At 37.5% G+C, this 15,213-nt stretch overlaps 1 pseudogene; it reads left to right on the top strand.

Annotated features, from left to right (window-relative positions):
• The first annotated feature begins 650 nt into the window (after nt 1–650).
• LOC118832256 lies at nt 651–2,182 on the top strand (annotated as a pseudogene).
• The last annotated feature ends 13,031 nt before the right edge of the window (nt 2,183–15,213 follow it).

Raw genomic sequence — 15,213 nt, 5'->3', positions numbered from 1 at the left:
AGATTACAACCAAGAATAATATACCCAGCAAATCTAAGTATAATCCTTTAGGAGGAAAAAAAAAAGGATCTTTTATCAAATAGAAGGCTTTCAGGCATTCAAATACAAAACTCAAGAGAAGTATTAAAAAGGTAAACATGAAAGAGCAATCATAAGGCACTCAATAAGGTTAAACTGTTTACATTCCTATATGGGAAGATGATACATGTAACTCCTAATAATTTTATCATTCCTAGGGCAGTTAGAAGGACATAGGATATGTGAGTATGAGTTAATTATTTTGGAATGATCTCAAAAAAAATGAGAAAGAGCAATGCACTGGGAGAAGAGGGAAGGGAGGGAAAATTATCTGATATCAAAAAGGCATGCAAAGAAAAGCTTTTACAGTAGAGGGGAAATGGAGGAGGGGGTGGGCTATGCTTAAACCTCATTCATATCAGAACTTGTTCAAAGAGTATGTGCATTCAAGCTGCACTGGAAAATGATCCCTGCCACCTCATCCATCAACTGGCCTACACTTGCTCCATAGCTTCTACTTTGACTCTGATGATGGCAAGCAGAGTGTTGTTTTGCTGCATTGTCTTCCCACCGTTGTCTTCCCTGGTGGCCCCTCCACTGAGTTACTGTCAAGGGACCAATGTGGAAGTGCTATGTGGGGAGCCCTGAACATCAACTCCACCTCTGGAGCCTTGTCCAGGACTTTGATGGTAGGCTATTTGTCTATAAGCCTTACATGTCACAGAGGGAGAGCTCTGGAAATACTGAAAGCTAGAAATAAAGACCTCAATGGGAAACTGGACTTTGAGGAATTTGTTCATTATCTTTAAGATCAGGAGAAAAAACTGAGAATTGTTTTTAGAAGCATGGATAAAAAGAATGATGGCCTCATTAATGTTCAAGAGATCATGCAGTCCCCGCAGGATCTGGGGTGAGAGGTATCAAGATTTCTGAATAACAGTCTGAAAAAAAATCGTTCAAAAATATGAATTGCAATTTCTGGAATGCTGTTATCTACATGGATAAAAATGGAACCATGACAATCGATTGGAATGAATGGAGAGACTACAATCTTTTTCATCCAGTTGAAAATGTTCCTGAGATCATTCTGTACAAGAAGCATTCCAAGATCTTTGAAGTGAGAGAAAACCTAACTGTTCCTGAAGAATTCACAGTGGAAAAGGGCAGACAGGTGAGCTGGAGACATAACATAGATGGAGGAGGATTAAGGGATGTATTCAGGGCCTTCACAGCCCCCCTGGACAGCCTGAAGGTGTTTATGCAAATCCGTGTTTTCCACATCAACATGTTTATTGTAGGAAGGTTCACCCAGAAAATCATAGAAGGAGAGGTCAAATCTCTCTGCCATGGAAATTACATTAACACCATAAAAATTGCCCCAGAATCATCAGCTATAAAATTTATGGACTATGAGCAGGTCAAGCATCTTGTTAGTGACCAAGAAACATTGATGATGTAGGAAAGACTGAGGGAAGACTCTCTGGCAGGAACTATTGCCCAGAGTAGCATCTGTTTCATGGGAGTCCTAAAGACAAGGATAGTACTGCAGAAAAAAGGGCAGTATTTGGGCTTGTTGGATTGTGCCAAGAAGATTCTGTCCAAGAAGGGAATGACAGTTTTCCAGAAAGGTTCTATCCCCAATGTTTTTGTAATTATTCCTTATATAAATATAAACCTGGCTGTCTATGAGACACTAAAAAACACCCAGTTACAACTTTATGCAATCAACAAACTGGACTCTGATGTCTTCTTCGCTTGTGGCACCATATACAGTACTTTTGCACAGCTGGCCAGATGTCCTCTGGCTTCTGTGTGGACTCAGATGCAGGCTCAGACTTCAATTGATGGAAACCCAGAAGTGATCATAAGCAGCCTCTTCAAACAGATCCTCTAGACAGAAGGGGTATTTAGCCTCTTTAGAAGCTTGGATTTCAACTTCATAAAGGTGATACCAGCTGTGAGCATCAGGTATGTGTTTTATTTGGAACCAGAAGACCTCCTTCGGGGTACAGTCTTGGTGACATTATTGTTGGATCCATCCTGCAGATTTAAAAAAAAAATCCATATTGGTTATGTAGTGAAAGAAAACAGAAAAAAAGGGGGGGTGGAGAAGGTATGCTTTGATCTGTATTCAGATTCCCTAAGTTTTTTTCCCTGCAGATGAATGGTCTTGCTTTTGAAAGTCAAGTTTTCTATTCTTTTTTCTACTCTGGGCTTCTCATCAGGAATGGTGGAAAGTCCTCTCTTTAAATGAATATACATTTTTTCCCTTTGAGGAATATAACCAGCTAATGGGTTTGTAATTCATGGTTGTATTCCTTGATCATTTGCCCTCTGAAATATCATATCCCAAGCACTCTGATTCTTTAATGTAGAAGCTGCTAAATCTGGTGTTATCCCAATTATGGATCCATGACATTGAAGTCTTTCTTTCTGGCTGTTTGCAATATTTTCTCCTTGACCTGGTAGATTTTATTTTGGGATATCTTTTATGTGGTGATTGGTTGATTATTCCAGTTTCTGATTTACCCTGTTTATTTCTCAAAGATGATGTCTACACTCTTTATTGATCATGGCTTTCAGGTAGTCCAATAATTCTTAAATTATTTCTTGTCAGTCTATTCTCCATGTTAGTTGTATTTCCAATGAGGTATTGCATGTTTTCTTCTTTTTTTCTACTTTTGATTTTGATTATTGTTTCTTGATATTTCATGTAATCATTAGCTTTTACTTATCCAATTCTAAGTTTTAAGGAATTATTTTCTTCGTTGAGCTTTTGTACCTACTTTTCCATTTGGCCAATTTTACTTTTTAAGGAGTTCTTCTCTTGAGTGAATTTTTGAACATTTTTTTCCAATTTGACCAATTCTACTTTTAAAAGATTCTTCTCTTCATTGGATTTTTGTGCCCCTTTTGCCATTTGGCCTATTCTGCTTTTTTAAGGTATTATTTTCTTCAGTATTTTTTTTCCTCTTTTACCAACCTGTTCACTTTTTTAAAATGATTTTTTGCATGACTTTTATTTCTTTGCCTAGTTTTTTCCTCTCCCAATCTTACTTGATTTTTAAAATCTTTCTTGAGCCCTTCCCCAGCTTGAGACCAATTCACATTTCTCTTTGAAGCTTTGCATAGAGCAGTTTTGATTGTTTTGTCTTCTTCTTTTGATCTTTTCTGTCACCATAATAGCTTTCTATGGTCAGGATATTTTTCCCTTATTTTTTTCTGCCTATTTCTTGATTTTAACAAAGTTGGGCTTTATTCCTGGGGCAGAAACAGCACTGTCTAAAGCTTCATGCTTAATGTGCAGCTGTTTTCCCCACTAGTTATGGGGCCCGTTGTGTTTTCCCTTCTTCCAAGGTCATATGATCTAAGGAAAGGTGCATTTACTATTCTCCTATCCTGTATTCTGAAATGTGACTGACTACAGGCACTCTTTTCTTTCCTGGAATTGTGATCAGTGTCTCCCCTCCCCTGTGGCCACAGGCTCTGGTGTGTTAGTGATCCCTCTCACCCTGGAATTCTAACCTGGATCCAAGTACAGGCAGTGCAACAGAGTCCTTTGTTCAGTGCCAACAAATAGTCTCCTGTAATCTCCTTCTAACCAGTTATCTGACCCCTTTCCTGTCTGTGGGCTGAGAGTTCCAGCAAGTCACCACTATCGCTGCTGATTCAGTCACTCGAAGGGCCTGCTTCTGCCTTGCTTAGGGTGCAGCCTTAGTTCCACTCTAAACCCAGTGTGACAGATCTTTCCCGACAATCTTCTAATTTGTCTTGGGCTGGAAAAAATCAGGGAGTTGTGCCTCTCTATAATTTTTTGAGGCATTATTCAAAGTTGTTTAGAGGAGAGATTTGGAAGAACATATGAGTCCCTGACTTTTTTCTTCCATCTTGACACCCCCCCAAACTGTAACATAATGATCTTGGCTGAAGTCTCAGCAACATATGAATGTGTTGACACTAAACTGACAAACCTACCTATGAAAACCCTAGGATGTATATGAGAGACAGAAGAGGTAAGGAGAAAAGAAGTCTAATCCTTTGATTGGGTCAACCTGTAGTCATGGCTTCAAATGATTTGAGTATCAACCTACTTTACTATAAAACAAAGGAGGAGAAATTGATGTTAGATACAATTTATACAAAGTAGAAAGGAGCTCCTAAATATAGACAAAGCCCAAGGTATTTGTGGGTTACAGCAAAAATAGGAGGTTTTATGGGAGGAGAAAGGGGCAGTTCCCTCCCAAATAGGAGATTACATGGGAAGAGAGGGAGCAAGAAAGGCAGCCCACTCTGGAACTTCTAGACCATGGAGACAGGATGCCCATGTTTATCTGAAAAGGCCCAGCTGCACAAAAAATTATCAGTTTTGTGCAGAATGGCTGGCACCTGTCTTGCAACTGCCTCATTTTCAAAGGCAAGGAGAGTTCCTTTTAAGTTGAGAGTTACAAGGGATCACTGTTACGTCAGCTCAGGGGATTTCCTCATTGCCTCTTTCCAGGCCTCCTTTCTACCCAGGATCCAGTACCTCTGGAAAATAGAGCAACTCAAGAAAACAAGTTAAGTTAGCCTCAGGGCCATATTCACAGTTGACAGGTCAGTCTTGCTATCCTAGATCTTATTGTAGATCCCTAGAAAACCCCATTGGTTTTCTATAAAATCCCTCCAGAGTCCTAGGGTTGGGAATAGGACCCAAAGCTCTCAAATAAGAATAGTTATCTCTGCCATGCCTGCTGAAAAGTGGGGGATTGGGAAACTGGCTTACTTGTACCGTCTTTTACTAAGCAACAAAACTCTTTGTTCTGGGGAAATCTTAACTGTCTGATTTGCTAAGTGCTTTCCTTTTCAGTCTTTGCTCACTTCCTGTATGTTGTTTTAATTCTTAAAACACATTATGGTGGCATAGTTGGTGTTCCCAGGTAGAGCTTGTTTATCCTGCATACCGCCAAGGCAAGAAAATATTTAACATTGAACGTCATATATAGTGTTTTGCAGTGTGCCATGTACAGTAAAAGCCTCTATGAGTCCTGAAGGAAAGAGAATGACCAACTTCTATATTTGTTATAAGCAGAGCACTTCTCTCATCCATGAAGCAATTCAGTAAAATGAACAATGAACTGGCGCCCTGCATGTTTGAGTTTATGGCAAACGTGCGTAAAACTAGTACCTTATCTATCTTAACAGTCTCACATTATAATACATGACTTCATTGAATAATATCAGTCATCCCTTGGAACTTGAGGGTTTCTATTACCACAAGGTGCTCTTGTATGGTTCTCAGGCAGGGACCAGGCCCAGTGTTTAATCAGAATTTAAGCACTCCCCTTTTGTAGGAATCAGTCTATAGCTTGAGATCAAGTAGGAGGGTCCTTGGCATATTTCTCTTACCTGATGAAACTTAAAGTCCTTAAATTGTGGTAGAGTTGAAGCTATGGGTTTAGTTCATCAGGAAGAGAAATAGATGTCCTCCTTTGCTTCTGTTAGAATAGGAAGAAGAAGGGGTGGAGACATTATTTCTCTGACTGCATTAAGGTCTGTTTCGGGTCAGGGGAATAGTTTTAGAAAAACCTTGAAGACATATTTGAACTGATGCAAAATGAAGTGAACAGAACCGAGAAATCATTGTACACAGTAACATCAATATTGTAATGATAAATTGTGAAAGACTTATCTTTATAATGATATATATATATATATGTATGTATGTGTACATATATATGTGTGTGTGTGTGTATATATGTATATATATATGTGTGTGTGTGTATATATATATATATATATATATATATATATATATATATATGATCCAAGACAATTCCAAACGACTCATGATGAAAATGCTGTCCACCTCCAGGTAGAGAACTGATCAACTGTGTGAAAATTAAAATATAATTTTCTCTCTTTTTCATTCTTACCTTTTCTGGTGGCTTGGCTAATTATGGAAATATATGTAACAATTGTGATGGAATATTATTGTGCTCTTAAAAATGACAGGGGGAACATTGCTCATTCTCTTCATTCTGCTTCAAACCAACTTTCTACCAGAGAATTTAACCTAAAATTTATAAAGATATGCATTTTCGGGCATGATCAATAAGCAATTTTATTTCACTTAAATACACAAAAACACATATGTGTGTATGTATGGTTGTATGTACCTTTCAAGGAAAAAAAATGTGAGGCACAAAAGAATGAAGAAATATTTGTATTAATTCAAAATAATGCCTAAATTAGCCAATATTAAGTACACCTACAACCATGTATATATTATATGACAATTGATTTGTACATTTTAAATGATAAGAGACCTTAAAGGCCATAGAGGCCAACCTCTTCTTTTTGGGATCAGAAAACTAAGGTTCACAAAGGTGAAGTCACTTGTTTATGATAACACAGAGAGTAAACATATTTGCTAGAATGTGAATCCAGGTTTTCTGACTCCAAATACAGTGCTCTTTTATGTATATGCTGTGAGTGACACAATTTAGTCATAGTGGTTATCGGCTGCTTTATATATGTGTGTGTGTGTATATGTATATGTATGTACATGTGTGTATGTATGTATGTATTCTTCCCCCCATTTACATTTCCAACTATCTTAGTTCCATTTTTCCTTTGATATATGGAGGTACCATTTTGTGTCTATCTTTAGGAAGTAAGCCTATCCAAGTAGAACGATATCTTCTTTCTGGAGGTCCTTCAGGCATAAAACACACTGCATATCTAAGATTTTTCAAAATGTTATTTGAAACAAAGAGCATGTTGATTGTAATTTGATTTTGGTGTTATTTCTGTGGTTTATCAGAAAATGAGAACTGATGATTTTACAAGGCTAAAGTGCTTAAAATGGTTTCTTACAAAACTCTCATTGTTTCCAACAAGAAGAATAGACTGATAGAATAATGATCATTTGCTCAACTTTTAATCACATTTCAACCACTTTTCAAAAGATGTATGGTTACTCTTCCCTGATTATAGCCACTCAACTTTCCATTCTGTATTCAACGTACTCTAGCATAAGCAATTTACACTATGGCATATGTGCGTACTTGTTTCGACACTACTTTGTAAATATTCCTGCATTTGTGTATGCTTCCCATAAGAGCATGCTTTCTAGCTCAACAAGATCACACACTCATTGAAAGGAGAAGCATTTCTTTTGAAATTTTCCTTAAGCATCTGCCATAGTGCTTTACAATTTTTTTTTATTTGGAGCAAAATCTAAGTAAAGTTATTTCCATATTGGTTGGAAAGGGACTGAGTGAAAGTTGATAATGGAGGTGGGAAATTACTCTTTGAATCTTAGGAAGAGATCTTTATTAAATAATGATAGATTTTTTCTGCTAAATTATTAGTTGCCATTATTTCTATGGCATTTAGCTATCTTGTTTTTAAGCTAGTGCCAGGACAATGTGCTGGGATGCTCTTTCAAAACGATATTAACTACTCAGTCAGTCAATAAGCATTTATTAACACCTACAATGTGTCAGATACTGTGCTTACTTCTGGGGATACAAAGAAAGCAAAAAGGTAATCCCTGCCCTTGAGGAGTTCACAATCTACTGGGGGGAGATAAATTGCAAATAAATATGTACAATGAAAGACAAGGGATAAATAGGAAATAATCAACAAAGGGAAGGAACCAGAATTAAAATGGATGAAAGGGCTTCCATTAGAAGGTGAGATTTTAATTGAGACTTGAAGGAAATCAAGGAGACCAGGAGGTAGAGCTAATACGGGATAGAATTTCAAGCATGGGAGAAAGCCAAAGTAATTCTGAGATCTGAAAGGTGGAGTGCCCAGTTCAGGGAAGAGTAAGGAGTCCCATATCATTGGATCAAAATTGTATGTGTGGGTGGGGTGGGGTAAAGTGTGAGAAGACTGGAAAAGTTAAGGGGTTTTGAACAAGAATCTGGAATTAAAAAAATTATATCCTCGAAATGCTAGTGAGTAACTAGAGTGTACTAAGTAGAGGTTGATGGTTGAAATGTTCTTTAAGAGGAACTTTGCTGTAGAAAAATAACTTTGGCAGTTGAATTAAGGATAGGTTTTAATGGATAAAGACTGGAGGCAGGTAGAACCAGCAGCAGGCCAACATGAGGTAATCAGGGCCTTCACCAGGGTAGTGGAAATATCAGAGGACAAAAAGGGCTGTACTCAAGAGATACTGCAAAAGTGAAATTGACAGTCTTTCTGGCAGATTGGTGAAGAAGGTAGAGAGTTGAGAGGTGATGATTGGTTGAAAATAACACTTAAGTTCTGAGTCTGTGGAATTTGGAGGCTGGTGGTGCCTTCAAGAAGAAGTTCGGAAAGAAGGAGGGTTTAGTAGAACAGAAAATGAATTTGATTTTGCATATTTGATATTTGGAGTTTAAGCTGTATCCTTGATATCTTATAGTTCGAGATGTCTGAAAGGCAATTGTAGATGTAAGACTGGAAGTCAGCAGATAGACTATCTGAGTAAGTAGAGTGGAGAATTGTCACCATAGAGATAATAATTAAGTCAATAGGAGCTGATGAGATCACCAAGTGAAGTAACATAGAGGGAAAAGTGAAGATGGCCCAAGATATAACCCTGTGACAAATCTGCTACTAGAGGGAGTGATCTAGACAAGGATCTTAAAAGTCTGGAAAAAGTCTTGACAAAAGTCCATTGGATTTTGCAATTAAGAGATAATTGGACATTTTAAAGAATGCAATTTCAATTAAATAATGAAATAATTAGGAGTTAGATTATAAAGAGTTAAAACGAGAGTTAGAGTAAATATTATAGAGGTATCTATTATAGACAGCCTTCTTAAAGAGTTTAGCTAAAAAGTGTAGAAGAGATTTAAGCTGATATTAGTGATGGTAACAGCGAGTAATGGTTTTCTGAGGAGGGGGGGAAACATGAGCATATTTGTAGGCAGTAAAGAATAAGCCAGAAGACAGCATGATAGAAGATAAGTGATAAACCGGGAATGATACAAGGGGGGCAATCTCTTAGAAAGTGTATGGAATGGGATTGCTTATGTGAGTAGAGAGGTTTGTCTCATCATTGAGTAGGGCCACTTCTTTATGTGAAACAATAATGAAGAAAGTGATAGTAGCAGAAAGCATCTGAGTAACATGAAATGAAAAGGAGAAGAAAAGAGGGAGCTCTTGCAAATGGCCTATTTTTTTTCAGTTGAGTATAAGGCAAAGTTTTTATCACAGAGTGTTGGGGGAGTAAGAATCATGGCAGGTTTGAGGAGGGATGAAGAGCTGATATGGAGAGTGGAATAGAGAGTTGATAAGAGATATAGATGTAGAAGGATTGACTAGAAGCATTGAGGGTCCCACTGAGGTTATATAACACAAATGTGTAGTTGACCTAGTCAAAATAACTGCATTATTTTTTTTTGGCCTTTATTCTGCATTGCATGTATAAGGCAGCAAATGGTGGGAGTGATCTAAGGCTCCATAAAATGCAGAAAAGTATAAGGTACAGGTTGTCTGTGGTGTGTGTCTGTGTGTGTATACACATGTGTGTGTATTCATCAGTTGATAATGGATGGACAACCCTGGATTCAGAAAAACTCAGGTTCAAGTCTGACCTTTGACATATACTAGATTTCTGACTATGGGGATTCCACAGTCCACCCCTCAATGCTCCGCAGAACTATGAAAGACAATATGTGAGAAGTTGAAGGCCTAATTGAGCCACAGTAGTGAAATTCTAGGTCTTAGAGGTCTGCTATTTTAGAATGTTATGTGTATGGCATTAAGAGCATAATATCCTTGCATAGAAGCATATGGTCAGTTTATATTAGTGGCATGACTTGACCCCAGGGTTTTCTATATGCAAGGCCAACTCTGTTCATTACGCTATACTTCCTTTAGGAATACAGATTGACAACATGCATTGGTAGAAAGAATACATCATTAAGTACTCCTTAAGTTAATGAAACCACAGATCCAGTCTACAAATTAGGACAAAAAAGAAAATTATGTATGTATATGCATATGTGTATATGTGTTCATGTATATATGTATGTGTATATGCATATGTATGTATTCAACTATATTCCATAGAGAGATTATAAGCATTCACGTATATGTATTTATCTAATAAACACCATATGTGTGAATATAGATTTTTGCATATATGTCCATTTCCGTATATACCAAGATATGAATAAAACTAACAATCAGAGTCATCTCTTAAGGAATAGGTAATTGGAATGCCACAACATAACAATACAGATGACTGTAAGTACCTCCATCTCAGGTTTAAAAATAATTATTTTTCATAGAGTCAACATTAACCAATGTTCTTTGAATATTTCCTTTCTACTCTTTCTATATTCAGATTAAGCCTTTTGGCTATACATATACTCCCTTCCCAGCCCCTCACCCTTCCAAAAAGCCTTCGATTTTCTTTTTCATGAAATTCTACCTCTATAAAGATATTGGGGTGGGGGTATACAGACTTCTACACAGAAAACCCATGGATAGCCTATCAGTACAGGGCAATAAACAACTGGTACTCAAGTAATATCTCATATTATAGATGTTCTATTAGTTCAGAGGAGGGAGGAGCACTGTGGGAGTGACCACAGAATGTATCATGAGGAGGTTTGATTTGAACCTAGGCCTTGAAGGACATATATAAAATTTTTATGAAGAGTGGTAGTAGGGATGCCCAGATGGGAGGAACAATATTAGCATACAAGCAGGGACTGAAAATAGAAAGCTGCATTCAGGGTACTTTCAAGGGAGAATTAGTAGAGCAGTTTGGCTGGGGGAGGAGGTGTTTAAGTTCAGAGATGAGAGATGTTTAGCATTGCAAATGCATTCTTAGGATTACAATTTAGCAATCTTTTGTTAAAATACTGTTGTCCTTCCAAGAGTGTATGAGAAGTAAATACAAATTGTTATCATTTAGCCTCTGTGAGTAAATTGACCTTTTGGATGTTGCCCTTCTGGTGGGGTAAGTAGAAAAATCACAAGAGCATCATCCTATGCTCTAAGATCTCTGTAAACAAAGTGTTACAGCCTGAAAGCTGGTTTATTTTTGATAGAATCAGCAGATCCGGGTTTTTATTCCATTCACGTGTTCCTGAACTTTTGTTTTTGGATAACAATCAAGTCTTTTAAAAAGAAAAGAAAATAATAAGTTCCTAGGCCTTTGCCATTTAAGTTGGCAGGAGGTGGAGACAGACTAATGTGACTTGAAAAATTGCTGATGGTTGTATCCTTCTCATCTGTCTTGATTTTCCAAGGGCTCTGATCAGAGGGGAAATGCTGTTACTTCTACTACTACTACTTTTCTGTGTGCCAAGGTGCTGAATAGATCAATGTCTGACCTTCACTCCTTTACAGACTAAATTATTTTGCTATGTATCATCTGGTTAACTTCTACAGCTGTAGTATGGAATGCAGGCTGATTGTTTTTTTCTTCTTCTTTAAAGAGTACTTCTAAATAACCAGTCTACAGATTTCTAGCTAACACAAGTCAGAACAATGTCAGATACTCTGCTTCCCTAGAAGTCTACACCTATCTTGAATTCTCTGAATATGTATTTCAGAGCACCTGAAAATATTTGAGAGATTTCAAATTTCAGGGAGCTCCTAATGTGAGAACTCCATGTACCTATACAGAATGTAACCTTCCTATGACTACAAGTGGACAAAACCAGTTTGTGTTCTGAGGTTTATACACATAGGCATATAGGCTAACATCACACAGTAAAGAGAAAACAACAAATATTTGAACCCATTTCTTTCTATTTCCAAACCCACCACTCTGTTCACAATGCTCTTATATATCTTCTCAAATATTTGTCTTTTTCATAGTTTCTGATAATTGCTTATGTTTCTATTTTGGAAAATGTCAGGAGTACGACACCCATTGATAGTCACTGCACCTGAGGCAAGATCCCCCTTTTTTTTAAACTAGTGATGAAAACTGTTGCTGATGATGATTTTGATTATGATGATGATAATGAAAATAATAATAGCTAGCATATAAAGATTTGTTTGTAAAGCTACTATTTTTCATTCACTTTGCAAATGAGGATAATGAGACTGAGACATTAAGTGACATGCCTAAGTTCATGAAGCTAATAAGTGGGTGAGGCAGGATTCCAACTCAGGATTTGCTAAGTCCAAAGCTAGCACTCTATCCTCTATTCTACCTGGTGGGAAAGGAAGGGAATAAATATTTATATAGTGCTTATATACTATGTAGTCAGGTTATATTATCAAATTATAAAAATGTTAAACAAATACTATCTCATTTGATCTTCACAACAACTTTGCAATGTAGGTTTTATTATTATCACCATTTTACAGTTGAGAAAACTGAGGTAAACAGGAATCAAGTGACTTGTACAGTGTCACACAGGTAGGAAATTTGTGAGGCTGGATTTTAATTCAGACAGTTTTAGTTCCAACCCAGTGTCTCTACTGCTATCCACTGTCCTATCTAACTGCCTCATGCAGCTTATCATTTTCCTCCTCTTTACTTTCTACAAATTCTGTATATCTAGGACATGAAGATTCAAGACAGTCTATCTGTATTCTCACATTAACAAAAAACCCTTCCTCCAAAAAAAGAAAAAATAAATAAAAGCTATATTTTCCTCTAGATGTTCATAACCAAATGCATATCATACCATAAAGCATCTAGACCAGCTCTTTTTTATATGGTTATTTTTCCAAGAACATAATAAACATGTTCTAGTATTTTAATTTTCTTTTGTAATTCAAATTTAATGATGTAATGGAAAGTGCGGGGGGGGGGGAGGACTCAAGAATATTTAGGCTTTAATTATAGTACTTCCACTTGCTGGATTATGAGCTAGGACAAATCACATCACCTCTCTAGGCCTCAGTTTCTTCATTTGTAAACTGAGATAAGATAAAAATATTAGAGTTCCTGCTAACCCTAACAACAGGAATATAATACTATGAAGATAAAGGCCAACTTAATTCCAGAATTATTTTCTCTCAATTGTGTAGTGATGTGTTTGCTTTCATACCCATCAAAGGACAAACTTAAATGCAGGATCTTATATAGACACAACAGCATGAAAATTAGAAAGAAATAATATTTAAGAATTTTAGGTATAAGAGATTTATACTATTTCTCTAAAACTGGCCATTAAAATGAAATCAATGGTATCTTTTTATATTCTTTGTAAACAAAAGCAGTATGTAGATGACAGCTCTTATTCATATTACCCCATTTCTTGTTTTTTGTCCCAATTGATGATTACAAAGAAATCACAAATAAAACCTATGTTTATTAACATCAAATATATCACAATTCCTAAAGAAAGCAAGGAAAAATGTTATGAATATAAACTTGTAAACTGTTCTTTTGCCTTTCTTAAGAAAAAAACTACATAAATTATGATTTCCATAATTCCAGATTCCAATGTTGTACCAATTATTAGCGAGTGAGACACGCCACAGAGTATAAGTTTTAAATGGAGAATTTATTAGCCGGTGACCATTTGGGGTTCCATCCAAATCAAAATAGCCCCAAGTTGGGGTGCAGGAGTAGCTTAAACAGAAAAAAACAGGGTACAGTGGTGAATCATCTCTTGGAATTTTACAGGCCAGGTCACAGGGTGGTGGGTGGTCCCGTGGAACAGGAACAAAGGTCCTGACAGATCAAAAGATTCTGACAGGTTATGGTTAAGTTGAATGATCTTATCTATTGACATTCCTTGGAGGAGTCATGGAGTCCCAGGGAGTTTGCTAAACTGAAAAAGGTCTGAGTCCATTCTTTATTATGCAAACTGGGGTTTTAGTTAGGGGCTGGGGGCAGGGTCCTCCTTAGCAATAACTGATTTTTTAGTACCACATTCCCCACTCCTTTTTATGGAGCTATTCAAACCTTTGAAAAAGGAACAACCTGATGGGGCGTAGCAATAAAATGAGGGGGCCAACCAAAATGCTAAGCAGGGGTGAGCCAGGGGAAGGCATGCATTTTGATAGTTACAATAAAGTGCAAGGCTCAGGCAGAGATCCTGGCCCAATGATAATGCAAGGCCGATGGCCCCAGGGGAAGGCCAGACCTAGTTGGAAGACTCAAGGAGAGCCCAAGGAGCCTCCTGGGGACTGCACTCCAGATTCCAGGGGGTTCCCAGAGACTGTGCCCTCATCATATTCCCTCAAACAAATAGGACCCAAATTCTTTTGGGGTCAGGGATGAAGGTCACAGCTTCTGAAACTGCTCCCTGCTGGCAAGGGGTGTAGAGCTGTCCCTGCCTTGATGGGTTCAGTTCAGGGGCTACATAGTCTGAGCAAAGAAGCCCAGGTCCTGGATCTTCTTCCAGTTACTCATTAATTCAAGCTCTGGGTCTGGTTGAAATTAAAAATGATACAAAATAGTATAAAATGTTCCACATTTCCCCCTTTTGGTCAAAGCCAAACTGAAGGTTTCACCTGAAGACCAACTAAGGTATGGAAAAAACCTCTATCTTCCTCAGGCGTGAAGTTCTAAAAATCCTTATCTAGGTGGAGTCAGGTTTTTCCCTTTTCTGTGTTTGGGCATCCCCAGGGTTGGGCAGAAATTGTAAACTAATTGTAAGCAAGCAGAGGGAACATAATTGCTAAAAATATTAAAATTTAGGAAAACAGTCTTGGGAACACAAGGACTCGGAAAGGGAAAAAGCAGGTCCTTGCTCAGGTTCTGGTTCTGGATCCTGTGAGAAAGCCATCTGCATCTGATGCTGTCCCTTTCAGGCTCTTTGAAACCGGAGGGCAAGGTCTCCTATGGGCTCAGATGTCCACTCAGGAGCAGGGGCAGTCCTCAGATGTGACAAACATATGATTTGATGATTGGGAGAAAAAAAATGCAACATAGGTCCCAGCCATGCAGGGCTGAGTTTGAACATACACAATAATGGTTCAGTATCCCAGCCACACAGGGCTGAGTTCAAACAATCACAATAAAGTTTTTTTTTTTCCCATAATTCACAAAACTGCACAATTACATTGAGTCAGGCACAGACATCCACCTTTAAAGTTCTCTGCTTATTAATGCCTGCCATTCTACTACTGGCTTCATGTGACCTATTCCTGTAACCAGAGCTTAAAATAACATTAAATTGTAGTCCTATAAAATCTTAAATAGCAAATAAATATCCTTCAGATAAGACTGTCCAACTACTTAGATGGTGCACAACAGAGGGGGAAATTTGCATGTCACATGTTTTACCTTTA

This window comes from Trichosurus vulpecula, chromosome 9, assembly GCF_011100635.1.
Source record: "Trichosurus vulpecula isolate mTriVul1 chromosome 9, mTriVul1.pri, whole genome shotgun sequence".
NCBI lineage: Eukaryota > Metazoa > Chordata > Mammalia > Diprotodontia > Phalangeridae > Trichosurus > Trichosurus vulpecula.
This window is presented reverse-complemented; position numbering and strand designations above follow the sequence as displayed.